Source organism: Neoarius graeffei, chromosome 8 (assembly GCF_027579695.1).
Source record: "Neoarius graeffei isolate fNeoGra1 chromosome 8, fNeoGra1.pri, whole genome shotgun sequence".
In the NCBI taxonomy this organism is placed as follows: Eukaryota; Metazoa; Chordata; class Actinopteri; order Siluriformes; family Ariidae; genus Neoarius; species Neoarius graeffei.
In genome coordinates this window covers 76,950,386-76,976,292 of record NC_083576.1, presented here as the reverse complement: position 1 = coordinate 76,976,292, position 25,907 = coordinate 76,950,386, and positions in this window count along the sequence as shown.

The following is a 25,907-nucleotide window of genomic DNA, read 5'->3' as shown; positions in this document are numbered from 1 at the left end:
AGTGCATAATATCATCAAAAGATTCAGAGAATCTGGAAGAATCTCTGTGCGTAAGGGTCAAGGCCGGAAAACCATACTGGGTGCCCGTGATCTTCGGGCCCTTAGACGGCACTGCATCACATACAGGCAGCTTCTGTATTGGAAATCACAAAATGGGCTCAGGAATATTTCCAGAGAACATTATCTGTGAACGCAATTCACCGTGCCATCCGCCGTTGCCAGCTAAAACTCTATAGTTCAAAGAAGAAGCCGTATCTAAACATGATCCAGAAGCGCAGACATCTTCTCTGGGCCAAGGCTCATTTAAAATGGACTGTGGCAAAGTGGAAAACTGTTCTGTGTTCAGACGAATCAAAATGTGAAGTTCTTTATGGAAATCAGGGACGCCGTGTCATTCGGACTAAAGAGGAGAAGGACGACCCAAGTTGTTATTAGCGCTCAGTTCAGAAGCCTGCATCTCTGATGGTATGGGGTTGCATTAGTGCGTGTGGCATGGGCAGCTTACACATCTGGAAAGACACCATCAATGCTGAAAGGTATATCCAGGTTCTAGAGCAACATATGCTCCCGTCCAGACGACGTCTCTTTCAGGGAAGACCTTGCATTTTCCAACACGACAATGCCAAACCACATACTGCATCAATTACAGCATCATGGCTGCGTAGAAGAAGGGTCCGGGTACTGAACTGGCCAGCCTGCAGTCCAGATCTTTCACCCATAGAAAACATTTGGCTCATCGTAAAACGGAAGATACAACAAAAAAGACCTAAGACAGTTGAGCAACTAGAATCCTACATTAGACAAGAATGGGTTAACATTCCTATCCCTAAACTTGAGCAACTTGTCTCCTCAGTCCCCAGACGTTTACAGACTGTTGTAAAGAGAAAAGGGGATGTCTCACAGTAGTAAACATGGCCTTGTCCCAACTTTTTTGAGATGTGTTGTTGTCATGAAATTTAAAATCACCTAATTTTTCTCTTTAAATGATACATTTTCTCAGTTTAAACATTTGATATGTCATTTATGTTCCGTTCTGAATAAAATATGTAATTTTGAAATTTCCACATCATTGCATTCCGTTTTTATTTACAATTTGTACTTTGTCCCAACTTTTTTGGAATCGGGGTTGTAACTAAATACAAGCACAAATATTAATTTTCAAAGATTAATCCCTGAACATACCGTTTAATTATTTTGGTAACTATGTGCACTTCTGGGCGGCACGGCGGTGTAGTGGTTAGCACTGTCGCCTCACAGCAAGAAGGTTCTGAGTTCGAGCCCTGGGGCCGGCGAGGGCCTTTCTGTGCGGAGTTTGCATGTTCTCCCCGTGTCCGCGTGGGTTTCCTCCGGGTGCTCCGGTTTCCCCCACAGTCCAAAGACATGCAGGTTAGGTTAACTGGTGACTCTAAATTGACCGTAGGTGTGAATATGAGTGTGAATGGTTGTCTGTGTCTATGTGTCAGCCCTGTGATGACCTGGCGACTTGTCCAGGGTGTACCCCGCCTTTCGCCCGTAGTCAGCTGGGATAGGCTCCAGCTTGCCTGCGACCCTGTAGAAGGATAAAGCGGCTAGAGATAATGAGATGAGAAAACAAAATAAATAATTTTAAAATGAAGCTTGTTCTCATTTTGAATCAAAAATCCACAATAGTCATGTTCTTTTTAAGCCTAAAAAGGCATCTGTTATGTAACATGTTGCTTTCTTTGCTGACAAACAAACATTTTTCTGTAGCATTTACATTTTTTTTGTTGGAAATGCAATATTTGGAATTATCATACATACAGGCCACTTTTTCCATGGCATAAAAACATGTATTCTATTCCCTTCTAGTGGGTTTATTGATGGCATGCAATATTGTTACCATATCGCTTATCCTCCATGTATTACACCACTCTCCCCAATGGAGAATGAGCGTGCAATATTGTTATAATATTGCACGTTGTCACGACAACACGACGTCACATGTCAGAGCTCATGCAAAGATCCAATGACAAAACTTTTCTGCTGCATATGCGCACAATCATTTCTTTGTCAGCCGGAAAAGAGAGAAGACGGGGTTAATTCAGTGCTTGGATTAAGCACTAAATAAATAAACTAAAACTAAAGACACGTTGAACACCCAAAAGGCTACCAAAACTTCATTATATATTCTTCACACATATTTACAAGAGAAAAACATACCAACAGACATCGAAAAACTGGAAAAGAGATACATCGGAGATGTAAAACTTCTGCGCTAGTGAGTGACTGACAGTGTGTAAACAAAAATGGCGGTGAGGTTTGCTTCGTTAAAAGCGGAAGATTTAAAGAGACAGGACGGCACGGTGGTGTAGTGGTTAGTGCTGTCGCCTCATAGCAAGAAGGTCCTGGGTTCGAGCCCCGTGGCCAGCTAGGGCCTTTCTGTGCAGAGTTTGCATGTTCTCCCCGTGTCTGCGTGGGTTTCCTCCGGGTGCTCCGGTTTCCCCCACAGTCCAAAGACATGCAGGTTAGGTTAACTGGTGACTCTAAATTGACCGTAGGTGTGAATGTGAGTGTGAATGGTTGTCTGTGTCTATGTGTCAGCCCTGTGATGACCTGGTGACTTGTCCAGGGTGTACCCCGCCTTTCGCCCGTAGTCGGCTGGGATAGGCTCCAGCTTGCCTGCGACCCTGTAGAACAGGATAAGCGGCTACAGATGATGGATGGATTTAAAGAGACAGACGTGCTGAACACTAGGCTACCAAAACTTCACTGGATATTCTTCATGCATTAAACTTCCGCATTAAATATTTGGAAAAAACTGGAAAAGAGACACGTCCGAGATGTAAAACTTCTGCGCTAGTGAGTGACTGTGACAGTTTGTAAACAAACATGGCGGCGAGTTTTGCTTCATTAAAAGCCAAATATTTAAAGAGACCGACACGCTGAACACCCGAAAGGCTACAAAAACTTCACTGGGTATTCTCCACGCATATTTACAAGAGAAAAACAGACCAACGGACATTGAAAAACTGGAAAAGAGACCAATAGTGGAAATACTGCCAAAGTTCTACTTGGAGGTGAGGAAAAGTGATGGAGACTTTTACAAGAGGACTTCACTCAGCAAAGCCCTTTTGTTTTGAACAACTGCAATGTAACAATTAACTACGACCAAAAATAACTGTGAACTTGAACAGTCAGCCTGTATATAGCTTGTATACAAGTTGGGTTGTTGTTCTGGCTTTTTGGACTTGTACCATTTTTATTGTTAGAACTTTGACTTTGTACAGTACATTGGATTGACAGAACATTGAATTACATTTGCTCAGAATCAACATTCAATACCGCCCTGTCTTAACTTTTTGTAAAATCTGTAATTGTTCCATCAAATGTGTATGTACAATAATAATGATAATATTAGCTGGCTTTTTTCATGGTATATCAGATATATTTCATTCAGCTACTCGTCTTCGGCTCGTTCAGTATCATGCTAGCTGAATGGAATATATCTGATATACCACTCAATGCCAGCCAAAATTATTTAAATGTCAATGATGCAGAATTCATAAATTATACATTCATAACAAAATCTGTCCTATAAAATTAAGATGTCTAAGACTTTTGCACAGTACTGTATCTGCTGCGGCGGCACGGTGGTGTGGTGGTCAGCACTGTCGCCTCACAGAAGAAGGTCCGGGTTCGAGCCCTGTGGCCGGCGAGGGCCTTTCTGTGCGGAGTTTGCATGTTCTCCCCGTGTCCGCGTGGGTTTCCTCCGGGTGCTCCGGTTTCCCCCACAGTCCAAAGACATGCAGGTTAGGTTAACTGGTGACTCTAAATTGACCGTAGGTGTGAATGTGAGTGTGAATGGTTGTCTGTGTCTATGTGTCAGCCCTGTGATGACCTGGCGACTTGTCCAGGGTGTACCCCGCCTTTCGCCCATAGTCAGCTGGGATAGGCTCCAGCTTGCCTGCGACCCTGTAGAACAGGATAAAGCGGCTAGAGATGATGAGATGTATCTGCTGCTTTCATGTCACGGAATTGTTTTCCAAGGAAGCCCAAACTTTGACACTTTCTTCATTTACATTTACACTGATAAACCTTTTCCACCAACAGGGACTGGGTTCCATTCTGGTTCTAAAACAAAGATCTGCAATAACAGAACAAAAGCTCGCAGGTAATCGGCCATCTTGCTCCTACTGTTTACTCCCGTTGTGAATTAAGCAACATCCTCCGTTCATGACGCATCCTTGATTGCAATGGTTCTGGTGGAAACATGGGCTGGTTCGCTAGCTGGCACCAAAGGTTCAGGTTAAAAAAATACTGAATGGAACCGGTTCAAGAACCTGATCCCTGTTGGTCGAAAAGGGGTATCGGATTACCTTGGTTCTCCTGCCTCTGCTTGAGTTCAAACACATTTTTTTGCACTAAAACCTTGAGAAGTCACGCAGATTGAGGTTGAACCTGAAATAGCAAATTAATCATAGCTCTAAATTTAAAGATTAGCTTTCTCCCACCTTTGAATCCTTCCAATCCTTTGTTCAAACATCACAAAAATTATTAATGAAGATGCCTAATATAAATTCAGATGACCTTTTGGAACATTTTTTTTTTCTCAGCCAAGCACTATATATTATTTATTCATTCCATTGATTTAACAGTCAGGGAAAAAACGATGTGGTAACAGGCCCCTTGGACATCTTGGCACTTACCCTGTTGGATTTGTCAGTGGAAATCACCATCTGGAAACCCCCAAACCAGCCCCTGACTCCTTTGAGTCTCGAGGATCCAAAACGTCTAGGGAAAATATAAAAGGTACATTATGTTTGTGTGGTTATGATCCATCAGTTAATTGCTATATATTCAAAAAGTAATTCTCTAGTTGAGGTCAAACCACGACACACATGAGGTCAAACCAAAGTGAACCTGGAAGGCTTGGTCTTAGTCCTGATTTGAGTTACTATTGAACTAAAAATAGATAATCTGAGTCAGACAAGAAGAATTTTGACAGAGAATTCATGCTAAATGGATATATTAGGTGCCTGCTTGGGTGGGAGATTGTGTAGTGTTCTCATCTCACAGCTTTTGTATCCCGAGTTCGAGCCTGAGCTTGGGTTACCGGTTGTGTGGATGTTCTCCCCATACCCATATGGTTTCTTTTTTTTTTTCCTCCTACATCTCAGAAACATTCCAGTAGGTGGATTAGTTATGCTTAGGGCTGTCGAAGTTAACGCGTTATTAGTGCGTTAACGCAATTTAATTTGATCACGATTTTTTAAAAAATGACGGCGTTATTGGAGGGTACAATGAATTGGGCTCATCTTGGTAAGGAACAATGCAGATTTTCGCAGGTGGCTAGCATGCAAAATAAAGCTAGTTATAACATTAACTTTGTGGTATAACGTAGCTCTACAACTTGTCAAATAAACCCGCAACATGGTCAGTTAAATTGTAGTCTGCATATGCGATGCGGTGCGAGTTCCGTTTACTTTCACTTTCCCCGGTGAAATGTGTTGATATCTGATGGGCTACGATCGGGAATGCGCACATTCCCTTTTCTCCACCTGTAGATTGTAGGTAGCCTAGCGATTTCCAAATAGCCTACTGGTTCACTTGAATGAACTTGCAGGAGTCAAACTACTTCCTCTTTGCTCTTCGAAGTGTAGCTTGCAGCCATTACAGTTCAGAAAAAAAATACAGTCTGTTATTTCTCCAAATTGTATTTTGCACATAGCCTACAGATGTCTGATAGGCTACATTGGAAAGAATATGCTGCATGCCTAGATCTAATATCAAAACCCGAATGCCAAATATTTGTGCATTAGGCCGATATATTGTCTATCATAGAGAAGATGAGCCTTATAATTGACATGGAGCATCAGAGCATATATTCAAATGATTGCTCTGATGTAGAAATGTATTTGAGTACAATTTAAACAGATGTTTAAAGATTTTTTTTGCGATTAATCGCGATTAACTACATAATTTTATGAGATTAATCGCGATTAAAAATTTTAATCGTTCGACAGCCCTAGTTATGCTAAATTACCCCAAGGCGTCAGTGTGTGTGAGTTTGTGTGTACATGTTGGCTTGGGATAGACTGGCATCCCATCAATGGTGTATTCCTGCCTCATGCCCAGCATTCCCGGGATAGGCTCCGGATCTCTCCGACCCTGATCTGGATAAAGCACTTGGTGAAGATGAATGAATGAATGAATGAATGAATGTCTCTGGTCCTGCTGTATTTATCAGATGCAGTAAGTAAAATATTGTAAACTGTAAGCAATTCCTGTCCAAGTTAATATCAATGAATGGAATTTAATTGAATAATTGAGTCCCTGGTGCTTTGGGGTGTTTTCACGCTTGGTATTTTTGCTCAAATTCCAGCAGGTTTTATACGTAATCCTGCAGAAAGTGACTGCAAGGCAGGTGGAATGCTGCCGCTTTTAAAAAACAGATTTATGACGTTGAAAATTGGCAATATTCCATTGTTGCAATCCAATTAAAAATAACAATTGGACTATTTGTGGGATGTTCACTGGTTCGCGATATGAGCCAAGTCAACTCACACTCATAGTCACGACTCAAACTCTCTTGGTTTTCTGCCTCGAAAACTACAGCAAAGCCAGACACAGTCCTCGTTTCTAGAGTTACACTAACCTTTTTTTCAACGAGATAAACAGATCGCAAATGAGGCTAGTTAGTTAGCTACTGATACGAGCTACAGTACTGTGCGAAAGTCTTGGGCACATGTAAAGAAATGCTGGAGACCAAAAATGGCTTAGAAATCTCATCTCATCTCATTATCTCTAGCCGCTTTATCCTGTTCTACAGGTTCGCAGGCAAGCTGGAGCCTATCCCAGCTGACTACGGGCAAAAGGTGGGGTACACCCTGGACAAGTCGCCAGGTCATCACAGGGCTGACACATAGACACAGACAACCATTCACACTCACATTCACACCTACGGTCAATTTAGAGTCACCAGTTAACCTAACCTGCATGTCTTTGGACTGTGGGGGAAACCGGAGCACCCGGAGGAAACCCACGCGGACACGGGGAGAACATGCAAACTCTGCACAGAAAGGCCCTCGCCGGCCACGGGGCTCGAACCCGGACCTTCTTGCTGTGAGGCGACAGCGCTAACCACTACACCACCGTGCCACCCAGCACAAGATATGCTCTGAATATTGTTTTAACAAAATAATAATGATGATAATAATAATAACGATAATAATTTTCTTTGGGTCTTTTGTCTCCCATGTAGGTTATTTAAGACGAAGATTTTTCAAAACACTACATTTTCCATAATGCCAACACAACACATACAGACACACACAAAATACAGTAACTGCAAACTCACATTACTTATTAAAGCCAAGACATATCTTTGAATATATTTTTATTTTATTGAGATTTCATAATTTACATATATTTAACAGTTATTTCACAAAATCGAATCGTACATGAGCTGATAGATGATGAGGCGCGTAGCACCGAGTTGTCTATAATCCATGTACAACAAGATTGAGTGGAATAACTGTTTTATTCTATCCACATTCACTGGATTTTGAGAAACAGAGCATTTTTATTTTTATTTTTGGCGAATTCTATAAGTAAAATCTTAATACAAAACGTCCAACAAAATCATTTCCACTTAGAATGTAAACAAACCGGCGAAATGACAGTAACAATTTGTGAAAACAGGGATGAGATTTTTCCGCTTTTTGGTGGAATTCCGCTTTTTAGGACTCAGAAATGCTATTTTTTTTAATATTATTACAAATCCATTGAGAAAATTTTTTGATGTATTGGGGGGTAGGGTTCATTTATCCTGGTGACTGAGGCTACATCCACACGACAACGGCAACGAGATGTTATTTAAAAATATATCGCGTCCAAATGGGCAACGATCAGTAAAATATCAGGTCCATATGGCAACGCAACGCTTGCTGAAAACGATGCAATACACATGCCACACCTCTAGGGGCGCTGTAAGACGGTCCCTTCGGAGACACAAGAACAATAGAAGTAAGGACGCATGCGCATAAAGTATTATGCGCGAGACTTCATATTAGCCACAAAGTCAGGAAAATCTGTTCGGAAAATTACATTACAATGACCAAATACAATGAAAAGTATTTTCCAGTCTCACCTGTGAAAGGTAATCCCATGTGATCTCGTTTGGACGGCAAACCTGTTGGTACAGTTAAACGCAGCTAATCTTTATTCTCCGCTTTGACCTATCCAATATGGCGGCGAGGATGACGTATGATTCTACGTGGAAGGCGGCGTCTTTAATGGTCTGGAATAAATTGAATGCTACACGTTGATGGATTCATTTGTTGTTTCTCACCTGTGAAAGGTAATCCCATGTGATCTCGTTTGGACGGTAAACCTGTTGGTACAGTTAAAGGCAGCGCATGAATCTTTATTCTCCGCTTTGACCTATCCAATATGGCGGCGAGGATGACGTATGATTCTACGCGGAAGGCGGCGTCTTTAATGGTCCGGAATAAATTGAATGCTACACGTTGCTGGATTAATTTGCTCCTCTACGCCCTTTTTGAGGAATGTATTGTAGGACTAAAACCAACATCTGAAGAGGTGAGATCGCTCCTTTTTTTTTCCCTATTTTTGCTGGCGGGATTGACTCTGCCCTAAGGGCAGAGTCTCTCTCTCTCTCTCTCTCTCTCTCTCTCTCACTTTGCACCATTACACAATAAATATTCACAGTGAAAATATTTTGTAAGCGCGTTTCATGAACCAAGTTATAGGATTTGTTGACAACTCGCATCGCATCGCAATGAGAAGATCATTGGCACTACTGGTGTTAAGAATCAGACCATTTCATAAATGAATATTTTGCTGTAGAGCTGCAGTGTTTGTACAACTGCATGTTTTTGCTTCACTATTACTGTCACTATTCTGCTTCTTGCATTACTACTATGAACTAACACTGAACATAATAATAATAATCATAATCATAATAATAATAATATCCAAGCTCGTGTTTCACTCTCACTAGTGCTCTGTAAGGCTTTTTCCTGGTGATATTTGTTACACTTCTACCCGGCGTGAAGCACTCACAGTCATGTGGTTGTGACGTCATCGTAAACAAATCCGTTCTACTCATCCAGACGATTTCACAACGGCAACGTTGCCAGATCTTTCCACTCTGGAACCCGTTCTCAAAAAGATTGCGTTTTGGGCACCCAAAACGCCGGTGCCGTGTGGACGCCAGGCCTAAACGATAAGCAATTGTATCGGAGTCACCTGAATCCGTTGCCGTGTGGACAGGGCCTGAGACTGAACTCGTCAGTCGATAGATGTAGAGCCGTGTTTACATTTCTATTCGAATTCCTCCATTATGATTCCCGCGCAATCTCGTTGAACGATAGCTTGTATGTGAAGTAAAACTTATGTTATCTGCTTTATGACTGGTCAAAACATCGACATTAAGGATATAACAGCCAACCAACATTCATCATAGTGAAAACTTTCCCGCTATTTCACTGTGACTTCCAAATTTGCTTGTGTTGTACATTTTGATAGTTACTGCATTCATAATATGCTTAAGCATCAAAATGCCGAATACGATTGACAAGTGAGATGAAGCTAAGGTGCGTGAAATAGATGCGAGTGTGAAGAATAAGTTCAGATGGGACTGGTTGGATAATAAAGTTACGCTAGCCCCGGTAGATAGCAAGCATGGAAAGAAGGAAAGAAGTGATAAGCTTGTGGCTCTGGCCAAAAAGCTCAAACTAAAGAAGTCTTGCGAAGAATATTGAAACTGAAATTGTATATAATTGTAAATATTGTAAATAGACAATGCCATCGTAAAGAAACTATACATGAACATTAGGGTGCATCAGTTGCCCCCTAAAAATGAAAAGTTCCTCTGATCATGATGCGTTTTTGTTTTTATGTTCCTTTTGGTAAGAAAACACACTGGGTGAAATATTTTGACAAAATTCAAAAGTTTAATGGTGGCACCAGGAGCTCAAAGTTATGGAAAAAGCTAGCCTGGCTAACGCGACTTCAAAGCTCTCCGAGCATTTGGTCTGGCCAAGCTATTAAGCCAAACCGTTTCCCAGAGCCCGTGGTTGACCCGCCTCCCTGAAATGCCTCAGTTTGCTACTGGTCGAAGCCAGAAAAGGCTGTGACGAAGCTTAAACCAATCACATCACTCTTTCCTCTGACGTATATGACGCGATGGAAACTGCTTGAGTAACAGGAAGAAGAAGGAGGAGCTGAAGAGGAAGAGGACGATAATAACACGAGCAGAAATGGAGAGAAACTACTTTTGTCGAACATGTAAAGTTAACATGCGAGTGGCGGGTGTATATTCGCATTGTAATGTCTTATTTGAAAGAAGGACAAAGCCGCAGTCTATGGCTTCCGGTCACAGTTCTACTACGTCACTGCCTTGAACATGCCTCTACCCAGGGCCGTTGGAGATGCTCAAAGTTGATTGGTTCCCGATTTTTCGGGAGCTTGGAAATGCTGTAGATAGCCTGCCTGGCCAGACTAAGCTCGCAACAGGCCCTTGTGTTGCGTCACGCTTAGGATGGGCGGGCCCAGGCTAGGAAAAAGCTGCTATTTTATGACTTTTATGACAAAATTTCGATCACTTTTCATGAAACCTTATGGCACCTTATAGAGTATACCAAATATCTTTGATACACATTTTTAGTACATATTCTAAATATATTATCAAGCACAGTTTGAGTTTTAGCTGTTCATTGAATCATTGTTCAACTACTTTTAAACAATACAAATGTATTATGAATCACATTAATGCTTCTCAATCCCTTGCAAAGGTTCTTAACATGATCTCTGGCTCACAAGAAATTAGGGCTGTCGAAGTTAACGCGATAATAACACATTAACGCGATCTCAGTTTATCGCGATTAAAAAAAAATAGTGCCGTTAACGCAAATTCTAATTTGGCCCTGCGAGTCACCCGTAGTTCATGTTGAGGCTTGCCGCGCGCTGCTTCAATAAGAGTAAGTGTGAGTGATGGAGAAAGGTCTGTTAAACGGGAAGTTTCATTTCAAAAGAAGAGTGTGATTGAGTTGGTTTTGGTATGCACTTTGCAGTTCTAAAAGACTTTTGTAAAGTGAGATTTCAGTACGCTGTAGCACTGTGATAGGACACTGAATGTCTTTCTTGAAGTCCAACTGCAATTTATTTTTGTTTGCACAGCACTGTGAAGTCCTATAGGCTGTGACTGAATACAACTCCAGCACAATTGAAGTTTTATTTCATTTTTATTTCCGTTTGTCACACATGTCTGAACTGAGACACAGTAGTATGTGACTACATGTTTTCTATTTGAGACTACAGCTCCCTAATCCATCACAAAATCCAATTTTGTGTTTTATATGTTCAGTACTGCCTAGTATGTGAGTGAATAAACTCCCTTACCATTTTCTCTCGTCCCAGCAGTTTTTAACAAGTACTTTTAGCATAAAATGTGTTCACCATTTTAATTGTAACATTTCACTTTAAAAGCCTTATTCATTTATACAGATTTAAAAAAAAATGTGATTAATCGCGATTAACTATATGAAATTCTGAGATTAATCGCGATTAAATTTTTTAATCGTTTGACAGCCCGACAAGAAATCAATAAATGGAGTCCAACATTGTGATTCAAGCCTTACGCGAAAACATAAAATAAGTGTTTTTTGGCAAAAAATGAACCTCATGGTGCCACCATTAGACTTTTGAATATGGTCAAAAAATTTTACAGGATGTCTTTATTGGTGAAAAGGAACACCCAAACAAAAACGCATCAGATTTTATGAAAGTGAGGGCAACTGAGGGCGGCACGGTGGTGTAGTGGTTAGCGCTGTCGCCTCACAGCAAGAAGGTCCTGGGTTCGAGCCCCGGGGCCGGCGAGGGCCTTTCTGTGCGGAGTTTGCATGTTCTCCCCGTGTCCACGTGGGTTTCCTCCGGGTGCTCCGGTTTCCCCCACAGTCCAAAGACATGCAGGTTAGGTTAACTGGTGACTCTAAATTGAGCGTAGGTGTGAATGTGAGTGTGAATGGTTGTCTGTGTCTATGTGTCAGCCCTGTGATGACCTGGCGACTTGTCCAGGGTGTACCCCGCCTTTCGCCCGTAGTCAGCTGGGATAGGCTCCAGCTTGCCTGCGACCCTGTAGAAGGATAAAGCGGCTACAGATAATGAGATGAGATATATTCGATCCACATTCACTGGATATGAGTAATTGCACACTCTGATTGGCTACTCTACTGCTAGGATATCAGCTCACATACCGTGAGTAGAGAAAAACAAAATGGCAAAGTGTGCTGCTGAACCAGCTGAGGAAGAAATAAAAACTTCCTCATTGTAATGTACACTTAATATCGCTCGTTTGTCACGTTTCTATTTGAAACTTGTCACTTCACTCACGCAAGGGTCATTTTTGAAAAACAATTTAGGTCTATTCTGTATGATTTGATTTGTGTTTGAGATGCAAACAGCGCGCCTTTTGGCGGATGCCGCCTGAATCGCGCAGATCCGTTTTTTTTTTTTAGGGGGGGCGTTGGAGTGTCTGATTATAATTTCAAAGTTAATTCTGTATTAAAATTACTAAATAAGCAAATCCGTTAGAGAAAAAAACAGTTTAAACAGTTTAAATCGGAAAGCTGCGCACATTTGCGCAGCCCGAGCAGTGTGCAGGACTGCGCAAATGTGCGCAGCTTTCCGATTTAAACTGTTTTTTTTCTCATCCTTATACTTCCTGTTTCATGGACTGTAGCGGATTTGCTTATTTAGTAATTTTAATACAGAATTTACTTTGAAATTATAATCAGACACTCCAACGCCCCCCCTAAAAAAAAAAAAAAAAAAAAAAACCGATCTGCGCGATTCAGGCGGCATCCGCCAAAAGGCGCGCTGTGAATATATAAAGTTGTATACATCAGACAGCCTTTAAAGTTTGATGAAGTCAGTTTCAGGCTTTGGAGCAGGCTTTGGCAGTTTCAGGCTTTGGCAGCCCTGCATAGTCACTTGAAAATGCATCTTTGTCCACTTCGTAGGGGTCAATTCCCCCAATCAAGGCCAGTTTGGCTGCATACCGTTGTCATGAGATGTCGTCTAATGTATCTATATACTTCTGTTTGCTTGATTTTGCCGACGTTGATCTTTATTTTAGAAAACTGACTATATAACTTCATAAATTCGTCCGAGATAACGTAGCCGGTAGTGGCGATGGTCCGTTTTGTTTGCCCCCAAGATGGCAGCTGGGGGGCGTTCCCCGGAATGCCGTGACGTCAGTGAAAACTATCTATACACCTATGTAGATATTGCACCAAAAACCAGACATTTGCAGCTAGAATAGTCATTTACTACATTAGCAATGTATAGAGTGTATTTCTGATTAGTTTAAAGTGATCTTCATTGAAAAGAACAGTGCTTTTCTTTCAAAAATAAGGACATTTCAAAGTGACCCCAAACTTTTGAACGGTAGTGTATATATATATAAAAAATAAAATCACACACTTTGGAATATGGATTAAAAGTCTTGTCAAGGATGACTAGCTGTTAATGATAGGTGTCTGTGAACTCGTGTATGTGGAAGTGGGTGGATAGCTCTGTCCTCCGAGTGTGTTACTCCGCCCCCACAGTCATTGATGAGCAGCAGTTTGGAAAGACATGGTCGGTTGGCTGGATACGTTTCAGAGGAAACACATGATAGTCTTCGCCCTTCCTGATTGGTAGTGGTCGTGTGATGGAGGGAGTTGCCCCTAAATTACTAAATTAGGGGGAAAATGGGGGGATTAGGGCGGCACGGTGGTGTAGTGGTTATCGCTGTCGCCTCACAGCAAGAAGGTCCTGGATTCGAGCCCAGGGGCCGGCGAGGGCCTTTCTGTGTGGAGTTTGCATGTTGTCTGCGTGGGTTTGCTCCGGTTTCCCCCATAGTCCAAAGACATGCAGGTTAGGTTAACTGGTGACTCTAAATTGAGCGTAGGTGTGAATGTGAGTGTGAATGGTTGTCTGTGTCTATGTGTCAGCCCTGTGATGACCTGGCGACTTGTCTAGGGTGTACCCCGCCTCTCGCCCGTAGTCAGCTGGGATAGGCTCCAGCTTGCCTACAACCCTGTAGGACAGGATAAGCGGTTACAGCTAATGGATGGATGGGGGGATTATTAAAAAAAAAAGATAGCTAGCTGACCAGTGTTAGCAGTGAGCATTTGAATGAAGTGAGTGATTTGTGTGCTAAGGTTACGCTCGGTCCAATCTCAGACGGTTATAAAAATCTGTCCTGACAACATCTGAATACTTTTATGAAAGAACAGCATTAGTCTTTTACTAGTTCAAACATAGAATCCAACAAAGATTTATACTAGCATAGCTAAAGAGTTGAAGAAAGAAGGGAAAGAATGCTTTTTGATGAGACAGCAGTCCTCCCCATGGGAAGTAAAGGCTGTGGGAGTGTAGTTTTTCACACGTTAGTCGTCATCCCCATTCTGGGTCTTTATCCCTGGGGTCAATTATAACACACTGCATTCATCACTGAGCTGGTGTGACTTTGTGAAGAGTTGCGGTTAGCTTTGCATCCATCCTCAGCGAATACAGACACTTTAATAAGCAGAAGCGCATTAACACGATGGCTCATGATCCAGGTTTTTCTTCTTTCTTCGTGGATTCCTTGTTTATACGACATACTGTGTGTGTGTTAGTTACATTTTAGCTTGGTACTGCATGACAAAAAGTTAACCATAAAGGTTAGTTGTGTCCATGTGATCAAAGGGCAACAGGGTTTTTGTTCGGTCAGAATATTGTTGTTTATGTCAGATGTTTAGTCTAGTTCTGTATGTAGCCGATTTGCTTGCCCGGTCTCTGAGATCCCCCGCCCTCTGTGCTGTTGGTTGTTACCCTCTCAACAGGACATCATTGTGATTTCAGTCCTTCGCTCCTCTTGTCATGCTAATCTTGTCAGATCATTTTTTTTTCCTGAAGTGGAAGGGAGTGAAAAGGGCTACACTGTGGTCTTTGCTGTTTTGTCCATTTGCATCTTATCGAATGCTATCTTTATACATATCACTGCATCTCAACAAACACTTTTTGAATAGTATATGAAATATGTCAAGTGTATTTCGGTAAGTGATATATTATTGGAGGGCAACAGAGTCGATCATCATCATCATATCTTGTCGCTCCAACTCTGGATCCAGCGACGGGCTTTCTCGTTGGCCTCCCGGAGATCGCTGTCTGAGCAGGTCGGACCAAGTTCACAGTTATGTAGAAGGTGCTGTATGGTTTGGGGGTCTTCCCCGCAGGGACAGGCTGCACTTGTAGATTTACCCCATCTCAGCATGTTTTCACCGGTCCTAGCTACCTTGCATCTGGCTCTGTTGAGCGTGACCCAGTCCCTCCTCGGTAGGTCTTGCTAGGGGGAGGTAATGACTCGTTGTTGTTTGAGTCATTCTCCTTCCACCTCTCCATCTTGAAGGTTTTTGGTGGTACTACACCTAGGCCTTGAACCGTCATGAAGCTGTGACGTGATCTCAGCCATCGGGGGACCTCCTGATGTCCATGTAGTGGGTGTCTGGGGTCGTTCAGTTGCCTGTCACGCTCCATTCTTGCTTGAGCTTCTCGGCGTATACCAGGTGGGCAAATACCTGATAGTTTGTACAGTGCTGGCAAGGGAGTAGCTTTCAGGATGCCTGTGATGGTGCGACAGGCTCTGTTGAGCTCTACGTCGATCTTGGAAGCATGGACTGACCTCTCCCATACTGCAGCGCAGTACTCAGCTGTTGAATAGCACAGCGCCAGCGCAGACTGCTTGAGGGTGTTGGGGTCAGCACCCCAGCTGGAGTTGGCAAGGTTGTCGAGAAGGTTGCTGCGGGTCAATGTATAATATATACTTCTATTGGAGATATATAGTGCTGTCATTTTTTTTTTTACTATTCACAGTAATAACATAAGTAATTATGATATGCATATGGCTATTTTTTTTCTCTTTTTTTCTGCATCTATTCTGCATTGCTTGTCGGCATGTAACGATATATCGTGTGGTGATAAATCGCGATACAAATTTATGACGATTCGAATTGATGAAATAAAAAAGTGAATTGTGATTATTATCAGACTGTATAATCTCTTAGTTTTTCCTTGGTGTAAAGGCCCGGTCCCACTGGCCGATGGACACAAAACGTATGCAAAAAGGACACAGCGGACGAGCAAAATTTCGGGGGTGGCTCTATCCGTTTTCATCCGCTCCAGAAATGGACAAAATTGGCGAAAATTTGCGAAAACAGAACGGAAAAGAACGGACGTGGGTAGTATATAGCGGGGATGTTAAATGCATGTTCATAGGAAGCCTAGCGGATGAAAGCGGATGGAAGTGGATGACAGCTCCGAAGGGGTTACCGGTGATAACTGAGAAGCGGACGCATAGCAGAAAGAGCGGATGCATAGCGGATGAAGGGGATGCATCACGTACGCCTAACGGAAACAAAGGGGATGTTGCGCAGATGTATATCGGATGCAGACCGTTCACTGCGCATGCGGGGGGTATGAATTGCGTCTGCTCCGCGGATATAAAGGGATGCAGCACGCACGCCGTCAGCATAAAGCGGAAAGACGTGCTGGCGGCTACATCGATACATCTCTACTGAGATCCAGATGATTTTCTCCCCCTTTTTATACAAAATATTGATTGTCCGCTAGGTGTCCTTCTACATACTCTAGACATACTCCAGACATCCTAAATATACGAGATACATCCCAGATATAAACGCTTTGTCCGTTTTGAATACTTTATATACGAGATGCATACGCTTACACCCTTTCTATTTCCGTGCTACTAACGATGAATAGACGTTTCATGTACCTTATCTTTCCTCCCTCTTTCCGTTTTCAGCTGCAGCGGATGTGAGTTGCGAGGATGCCCAGAGGATGCAGAGAGGATACAGCAGACGTTTAACGGATGATAACGGACATAGAACGTTTGTTGCTCGTATATGTCGCGGATTTACATCGTACACGGCGGAAAGTTCATCCGTTCTAAAAGTTTTGTGCAGCTCAAAACTTTTTGCGCGGATGAAATCACAGTGAACGGATGCTCGATGGATAGAGCGTATGAAGCACGTATGCAATGAGTACACAACGGATGCATAGCGTTTTCCAACGGATGGCAAAGATTTTTTTACGTTTTACATCCTCTTTGCATCCGTAAGTGCAGTGGGACCGGGCCTTAACTATGTTGTTTAGACAGCAAAGGATGCAATGATTAAAGAATATCGGCTGGCGTTGAGTAGTATATCAGATATATTCCATTCATCTAGCATGATATTGAACGAGTCGAAGACAGGTAGCTGAACGGAATATATCTGATATACTACGGAAAAAACCCCCAGCCAATATTATTATTATTATTATTATTATTATTATTATTACACATTCCTTTTGGGTGTTGAACACATCTTTCTCTTTCAAAATTCTCTCAAAATCTTCCGTATTTAACAAAGCAAACTTGGCGGCCATGTTTGTTTAGAAATTGTCACAGTCGCTCGCCAGCGCGGAAGTTTTACATCTCTGGCGTGTGACGTCATGTTGCCTTGACAACCATGCAATATCGTAAACCATATCCAACGCTCATTCTCCATCGGGTAGAGTGATGTAATACACGTAGAATAAGCGATATGATAACAATATTGCATGCTATCAAACCAAATGAATGAAACCCGCTAGAAGGGAATAGAACACGTGTTTTTATACCATCGAAAAAGTGCCCTGTATGTGTAATAATATACAGTAGTGGGAATATACATGACTTCACCCTAGGCAGAAGTAACAGCTCTAATGCCACAAAAATACACACAAAAAAAAATCTAAATGGGGAAAGAGCTGTTGCACAAATAGATTTAACAAGAAATCAGATCTTTTTGCTAGAAGCAAAAGAAAAGAGAAGAAAAGTTGTAGTTGTTTTCTGTTTAAGCCTGAGTACAGCCTTCACTAATGTTCATAAATGGTTATTAAGAAAAGTCCTATTGCTTATTAACATTTTTTTTAATGAAAGGATTATTTTAGTTAATAGGTTCTGATATTTTACTCCAAACTTTACAAATATGAGTAAACAAGTATTGTTGGTTATTAAGAACATGAAACTTTTTTAACAAAAGGAATATTTAAGTTGATAAAGAATAGGAAAATAACTGTTCAATTTCATCTCATCTCATTATCTCTAGCCGCTTTATCCTTCTACAGGGTCGCAGGCAAGCTGGAGCCTATCCCAGCTGACTATGGGCGAAAGGCGGGGTACACCCTGGACAAGTCGCCAGGTCATCACAGGGCTGACACGTAGACACAGACAACCATTCACACTCACATTCACACCTACGCTCAATTTAGAGTCACCAGTTAACCTAACCTGCATGTCTTTGGACTGTGGGGGAAACCGGAGCACCCGGAGGAAACCCACGCGGACACGGGGAGAACATGCAAACTCCACACAGAAAGGCCCGCGCCAGCCCCGGGGCTCGAACCCAGGACCTTCTTGCTGTGAGGCGACAGCGCTAACCACTACACCACCGTGCCGCCCCACTGTTCAATTTCTTTGTTAATAAAATTTTCATTTAATTTCATTTAAAAAATTTTTTTAAATATCGTTGAAAAATCGAATCGATTCGTGAATTGAGTGAATCGTTACATGCCTAGTAGCTTGTTCTTTATGTTCTTGTTTTCTATACTTTTTACTCTGAATGAACTCATTGAGACTACTCTGGCAATTATTCTCTGCTCATTCAGGTTATGAACCATTACAGATTCTCCAGTGTTACACCTTCATCAGGAATTACTGAACAGAGTTACTGAATAACCTCCGAATAACCAACCGTAACACATGGTATTGCAGTTACCGTGGCAACACTATTTATTTGTATTCATTTTATTTCTTGCGACTAGTCATTGTCTTATCAATACACAAACCCAGTGTTCAGTACTTGGCACTTTCAGACTCGATTATTTTTTTCCAAATTATTATTCTGTAATGAGTTGAACTTCCTTTATGATTATGAAATACTCCAGAGGTGCCAACGTCAATGGTTAAGCCCTAGCATTTATGATTTCTGACCCTTTTCTACAGCAATATAGGAGAAATCTGAAAAGTATGCATTTCTGTTTTCAGCTAAAGCAGCGGTCAGACCAAACGCAAATAAAATTCACCCACCGGAAAAGCCAGTTCACTGAAATGGAAAGAACACAGGACGTCAAAGACGCATTTGTTTCGGCTAATGGTTACCTTCGCAGACTTTTATCTAGGTGGATTCAAGCCATAAAGCCATCTCTGTATTGTGTGCCAACAGAGACAAAGTGCACATCATTGTGGTTTCTTTGGTTCGTAAAAAAATGGGTATTCTTACGTAACAATCAGACCAGAATTTTGAGTTGCTCTTTTCTTCTGCACATCTGAAAAAAATATCAGTCCCTGCTATAAAGGTTAATGCATTTGTGGTGGAATTTTGTGTCTCAGCCTGCTAGGATTTTCTGGTTAGCAAAGTTGGCGTCTCTGTTACTTATACTTATCCACTCAACTTACCATTTGAGAATTAATACGCATTTCATTCAACCTCTAATTATTATTTGGTGTGAAAATCCTACAAGGTTCTCGGTATCTGGCTTTTTTCAGACATTTCGCAAGCATTCCAGTGGATTCGGTAATCATTACTTCTAATGACTCATTCCAGTTAGGTGTAACGAACATTCCCTCAGCCCTGATTGACCATCCATGCCCACTGAAACTATAGCAATGTGGAGTGACACAGTGACCTGCTCTACATCGTTACCCCGCTGCAGGCATTTCCATAAAATGCACAATCACTGCCCTATTGAAACCTTTCCGAGGCACATATTTTCCAAATGCAGATATTTTATGGTCTTTATGAGCCTTGGATAAAAATTGCACGTTGCGGATCGTCTTGAAGAAACCATGATCATCAATTAAGCTCGAATTGATTCTCATTACATCATGTTGTGCAAAAACTAATAGGCAAACATGAACGGTATTGGTTATTATCCCCCGCCACAAAGTGCGCAGGGGGATATAAGAATGGAGTCCGTCTGTCCTCCTGTCCGTCCGTCCGTCCGTCCGTCCATTTCAATCTGGACAAGTTTTCTCAGAAACTACATAAGCTACATCAATGAAACTTTGCATCCTCATACTATTGGTCATGATCTAAGTTGAATTTGAACATCATTTACGAGAAATTATTATTTTCAGAGTTATGGCCCTTGATTTCTGTTATTGGACTTTGTACAAGTGGACTCAATCTGGACAAGTTTTCTCAGAAACTACATAAGCTACAACAATAAAACTTTGCACGCTCATCACTTACGTAACCAAACGTCCAAGAACTGGAGTGCCTGAGTCCAGAGAAAGGTTTGGTTTTCCCTCCTTAAAGACACGTAATATAACTCACCAAATTTCCAAGCATAGCAATGTGTTAGGCTACATCCACACGACAACGGCAACGAGATTTTATTTTAAAAAAATATCGCGTCCACATGGGCAACGGATCAGTAAAATATCAGGTACATATGGCAACGCAACGCTTGCTGAAAACGATGCAATACACGTGCCACACCTCTGGGGCGCTGTAAGACGGTCCCATCGGAGACACCAGAACAATAGAAGAAGTAGACGCATGCGCATAAACCCCTTCCTCTACCCGGTGTGAAGCACTGTCAGGAACAAACACACAACAACAAGAAGATGGCTGCGACTACGCGAGGAAATCGTGCCTTCTGTGTGTACAAATTAGTTTTATTAGTGTGCATAGTTTTATATAACTTAATTTTCTTATTGTGTGTGAACATTTTGAAAAGCATTTTTATATAATTTATGTAACTTTTTATATTGTGTGTGAACATTTTGAAAAGCAGTCTTATCCAATAAAAAAAAGAAATTCAAGAAATGGTCCAGTTACTTGTTTATTTAAAAGAAAAGCTGTATACAAAAGTGAATGCAATGCAGTGGTTCATACAAAACAGCGAGAGTGCTGCTTGTTCTAGTCATGTGGTTGTGACGTCATCGTAAACAAATCCGTTCTACTCATCCTTCGCAAGGACTTCGCAACGGCGCCGTTGCCAGATTTTTCCACTCTGGAACCCGTTCTCAAAAAATATCGTTGTGGGGCACCCAAAACGCCGGTGCCGTGTGGACGCCAGGCTGAAACGATAAACAATTTTATCAGATTCACCTGAATCCGTTGCCGTGTGGACAGAGAAGAAATCACCAAAACAATCAAGGACAAGAACGGGACACTAGTAATGGAAACAACATTTGCAAGATGGTTTAGATGGTACTTAAACTTGGCAGGTAGCACGCATGCATAGTGAGCTGTGTTTTAGGTTAGCATTACAGCTTCTGAAGCCCTTGTATTGAGCATCTGGGGGATTTAAATACCATCACAGTTCAATGCTAGTTAACAGTTATTCCATGAAATCGAGTTGTACATGAGCTGATAGCCGATGAGGCACATAGCACCGAGTCAGCTATAAGCCATGTACGACGAGATTGAGTGGAATAATCGTTTTATTGTATCCACATTCACTGGATTTTGAGAAACAGAGCATTTTTATTTTTTGCAAATTCGATAAATAAAAACTTTATACAAAATGTCCGACAAAATAATTTCCGCTTAGTCGGACTTCTTAAAAATCTATTGATGGCTGCACGAATTGACTTTAGTATTGTTTTTTTTTTGTAGAAAGTGCCGTCTTGCTGTCATGCCGAGGTATAGAATAGCTTTAGACATTTATTTAATTCTTCCTTGGACATTTCTGTTATGTAATTTTCAAACTTCTGAGTTTTTGAACCAGTCTAAAAAAAAACAAATGCAACAAATTTTAATACTTAAAGATGAAGAATGGAAACAAACGCGAAATTACAGTAGCAATTTGTGAAAAATTCTATAATAATTCTTGAAAAATAAAAAAAGATACACTAAGTAACTTTAAAAACGCACATTGATAAAACTTGCTGAATTCATGCTGAGTTTATCTCAAGAAGAAAAGAAATGTATCACAATGGAAAAATAACTTCGTTCCGCCCGAATAAGTTCCAAATCTGTGCTCAAATCAGAATTTAAGGGAGTTGTACTCAATAACGTACAATATGACTCGGGTAGTCAATGACATGGACAGGCTTTAATTTTCAAACAAATTTTGCATACACTGTACACACACAATCTTGCCTATAAATACACGGGGGAAATGATGGGAAAATTGTCATTATTGAAGATGCCACGCCTAAGCCAAAATCAACGTGAACAGGCCATCGGGATGTTGCGTGCCGGAAGTACACAGACAGAGGTCGCCCGGCACTTCGGTGTTCATCATTCGACCATTTCCCGTTTGAGTCAGCGTTACAGACAGACAGGGAGCACCAGGGATCGTCCACGCCCTGGTCAGCCTCGAGTCACGACGCCAGTTCAGGATCAGCACATCAGGCTAGCTCACCTCCGTGACAGATTCCTGACCCCCTCAGTCACTGCTGCTGAGACCCCTGGACGACACAGACCCAGAATCTCCAGCATGACGGGCCGAACATGGACCAACTGTCACTTTGAATTTTTTTTATTGTGAATTAATTCTTGAGTTTGACAATAAATGTCCTTTATCGATGTTTCAAGATGTGTGTGCATTACATACAATATCATAAATTTCAAATATATGCATGGATCTAAAGTGATATCGTGTTGAATTCCATTGTGCGTTTTTAAAGTTACTTAGTATATGTTCTTACTATCAAAGACTTTCATTCCGTGTTTTGTTGCTTTTTTAAAATTTTTTTTGGGTTTTGTTTTTGAGTCGAGTTTTTATTTCGTCCTCGGTTGGTTCAGCAACACGCTCCGCCATTTTGTTTTTCTCTACTCATGGTATATGAGCTGATATCCAAGTAGTAGAGTAGCCAATCGGAGCATGTTATTGCTCATATCCAGTGAATGCGGATAGAATAATTAATATTATTCAAGTTTGAAGAAAAAAAAAAAGCTCTAGTTGATGTTCCGAGTTTTTGTGCTTGGATTGGACCTGAAAGAAACTAAAAGTAACGACCAAATTAATAATAAATGCAAAAATCGAGTAGCCCTCTTTGTTGTAGCCATATTATTAATAGTTACTCATATAAATTATTCGATTTCGTTTTTTCCTCATACAGAAACTCCGAGATACCCATAGGAGTCAAAAGTCTCCAATGTTACTTGAACTGTAACTAATAAGCTCCAAGTCCCTGTCCAAACCAGTAAACGCTTTCAAGTTTCACTTGCCGGCTCGTCTACTTTGATCAGTCACTGGGCTCCCACATGAGCCAGACATGACTACTCAGGCATGTAGGGCACACTTGATCAGTGTACTTACACTCAAAACATCGAGGTTTGAAGAATTTCCAAATTTCCCAAGCTAACCTCTGTAGGACTATTTCACGCTGGTATGAATCAACTCAGAAATTCAGACTCAACACTTCATCTAAATGTCACCCAGACTGACCCAAAGATTGTAGGACTGTAGAGATTGCAGGAAGCAGTTATCATTGTTGGGTGAGTTCGGGTTACGTGATGATGATGATGTCCAAGATGATGAGGGAATTGAACACAGTGGCCAAATTCCAAAAAAAAAATCTTATAATATGACCGTTGTAACCACAGTGACGCAGAGGTATCTAGTGCAAGATTGAAGACTAGTAGAACATCCTGATTTTTTATTTTTATGTCCCATAAATGCTAAAGAAACAGCTCCTCACAGAAAACTCCACTTTTTTTTATTGGAGCATCTACCATGCAAGTCCCTTTGTAAGTTCAGTGTTTCCCCTAAGTTTACTGGTTTGAGGAGGGGGGATTGCTGAATGAGGATGGTCACCTGGAGGACCCCTCCCCATGGTTCCTATTACAAAGCATTTGGACCTGAACAAACAGTTAAAGGAGTCATATTTAAGTATTCACATTTATTTAAGAACAATAATTACAACCCCGGGCGGCATGGTGGTGTAGTGGTTAGCGCTGTCGCCTCACAGCAAGAAGGTCTGAGTTTGAGCCCCGTGGCTGGCGAGGGCCTTTCTGTGCGGAGTTTGCATGTTCTCCCCGTGTCCACGTGGGTTTCCTCCGGGTGCTCCGGTTTCCCCCACAGTCCAAAGACATGCAGGTTAGGTTAACTGGTGACTCTAAATTGACCGTAGGTGTGAATGTGAGTGTGAATGGTTGTCTGTGTCTATGTGTCAGCCCTGTGATGACCTGGCGACTTGTCCAGGGTGTACCCCGCCTTTCGCCCGTAGTCAGCTGGGATAGGCTCCAGCTTGCCTGCGACCCTGTAGAACAGGATAAAGCGGCTAGAGATAATGAGATGAGATGAATTACAACCCCAAGTCCAAAAAAGTTGGGACAAAGCACAAATTGTAAATAAAAACGGAATGCAATAATTTACAAATCTCAAAAACTGATATTGTATTCACAATAGAACATAGACAACATATCAAATGTCGAAAGTGAGACATTTTGAAATTTCATGCCAAATATTGGCTCATTTGAAATTTCATGACAGCAACACATCTCAAAAAAGTTGGGACAGGGGCAATAAGAGGCTGGAAAAGTTAAAGGTACAAAAAAGAAACAGCTGGAGGACCAAATTGCAACTCATTAGGTCAGTTGGCAATAGGTCATTAACATGACTGGGTATAAAAAGAGCATCTTGGAGTGGCAGCGGCTCTCAGAAGTAAAGATGGGAAGAGGATCACCAATCCCCCTAATTCTGCTCTGACAAATAGTGGAGCAATATCAGAAAGGAGTTCGACAGTGTAAAATTGCAAAGGGTTTGAACATATCATCATCTACAGTGCAGAATATCATCAAAAGATTCAGAGAATCTGGAAGAATCTCTGTGCGTAAGGATCAAGGCCGGAAAACCATACTGGGTGCCCGTGATCTTCGGGCCCTTAGACGGCACTGCATCACATACAGGCATGCTTCTGTATTGGAAATCACAAAATGGGCTCAGGAATATTTCCAGAGAACATTATCTGTGAACACAATTCACCATGCCATCCACCGTTGCCAGCTAAAACTCTATAGTTCAAAGAAGAAGCCGTATCTAAACACGATCCAGAAGCACAGACGTCTTCTCTGGGCCAAGGCTCATTTAAAATGGACTGTGGCAAAGTGGAAAACTGTTCTGTGGTCAGACGAATCAAAATTTGAAGTTTTTTATGGAAATCAGGGACGCCGTGTCATTCGGACTAAAGAGGAGAAGGACGACCCAAGTTGTTATCGGCGCTCAGTTCAGAAGCCTGCATCTCTGATGGTATGGGGTTGCATTAGTGCGTGTGGCATGGGCAGCTTACACATCTGGAAAGACCCCATCAATGCTGAAAGGTATATCCAGGTTCTAGAGCAACATATGCTCCCATCCAGACGACGTCTCTTTCAGGGAAGACCTTGCATTTTCCAACATGACAATGCCAAACCACATACTGCATCAATTACAGCATCATGGCTGCGTAGAAGAAGGGTCCGGGTACTGAACTGGCCAGCCTGCAGTCCAGATCTTTCACCCATAGGAAACATTTGGCGCATCATAAAACGGAAGATACGACAGAAAAGACCGAAGACAGTTGAGCAACTAGAATCCTACATTAGACAAGAATGGGTTAACATTCCTATCCCTAAACTTGAGCAACTTGTCTCCTCAGTCCCCAGACGTTTACAGACTGTTGTAAAGAGAAAAGGGGATGTCTCACAGTGGTAAACATGGCCTTGTCTCAACTTTTTTGAGATGTGTTGTTGTCATGAAATTTAAAATCACCTAATTTTTCTCTTTAAATGATACATTTTCTCAGTTTAAACATTTGATATGTCATCTATGTTCTATTCTGAACAAAATATGGAATTTTGAAACTTCCACATCATTGCATTCCGTTTTTATTTACAATTTGTACTTTGTCCCAA